The sequence below is a fragment of the Mandrillus leucophaeus genome, unplaced genomic scaffold (genome assembly GCF_000951045.1).
Source record: "Mandrillus leucophaeus isolate KB7577 unplaced genomic scaffold, Mleu.le_1.0 Scaffold24, whole genome shotgun sequence".
NCBI classification, from domain to species: domain Eukaryota; kingdom Metazoa; phylum Chordata; class Mammalia; order Primates; family Cercopithecidae; genus Mandrillus; species Mandrillus leucophaeus.
The window spans coordinates 114106-115398 of NW_012102476.1; positions in this window are offsets into that span (position 1 = coordinate 114106).

Consider the following 1293-nt stretch of genomic DNA (forward strand, 5'->3'; position numbering starts at 1 on the left):
TGCACTTTGGGAGGCCAAGGCAAGGAGGATCACTTGAGGCCAGGAATCTGAGACCAGCCTGGGCAACATAGCAAGATTCCATTGCTACAAAAAAAAAAAAAAAAAAATTATTTTCAAGTGAAGAAAAAAAAAAGAAAATTCAAACATGTTTTTTAGAAGTTCCCTAGGTGGTGATGCACACCCCAGGGTTATTCATTTATTCACTAAATCAACATCTAGTGAGCATCTGTGAGGTGTCAGGCAGTGTGCTGGGCCTTGAGGACCAAGCAGAGAATAAGAAATCAGAATCTCTGCCCTCATTAAGTTTACATTCTGGCTGAGGAACTGGCAATAAATAACCAGTACATCATTCATTCATGTCACAAGGAACATCAATTAGGAAGTGGCATAAAGGATGACAGAGGGGGCCAGGTGCAGTGCCTCACAACTGTAATCCCAGCACTTTAGGAGGCCGAGGCAGGCAGATGACCTGGGGTCAGGAGTTCAAGACCAGCCTGGCCAACATGGTGAAATTCCATCTCTACTAAAAATACAAAAATTATCTGGCCATGGTGGCACATGCCCATAATCCCAGCTACTCGGGAGGCTGAGGCAGGAGAATCGCTTAAACCTGGGAGGCAGATGTTGCAGTGAGAGGAAATTACACCATTGCACTCCAGCCTGGGCAACAGAGTGAGACTGTCTCAAAAAAAAAGTAGCGAGGAGGGGCCGGGCACAGTGGCTCACACCTGTAATCCCAGCACTTTGGGAGACTGAGGTGGGCGGATCACCTGAGGTCGGGAGTTTGAGACCAGCCTGACCAACACGAAGAAACCATCTCTACTAAAAATACAAAATTAGCTGGGTGTGGTGGTGCATGCCTGTAATCCCAGCCACTCGGGAGACTGAGGCAGGAGAATTGCTTGAGCCTGGGAGGCGGAAGTTGCGGTGTGCTGAGATTGTACCACTGCACTCCAGCCTGGGTAGCAAGAGCAAAACTCTGTCTCAAAAAAAAGAAGGATGCCAGACAGAGAGGAAAAGCTCCCTGGGGGGGTGAAAACAACCAGTGCCAAGGCCCTGCAGCAGGTAAGAGCATGAAATCGTGAAACCACACTCCAAAGAGCTAAAGAAACCACTAACAGAAATTCTTGAATTTGCAGGAAAGCAAATAAAACAAGAAACAACTTGAAACTCCTTTCACTTATGACAAAACCGGCTGCAATCAGCTGGAACCAATATGGCCAACTGGAGTTAGTGCAAGACCAGCTTGCCGATGTCACAGCCTGAATTTCCACTGCATGTTTCACACTCACT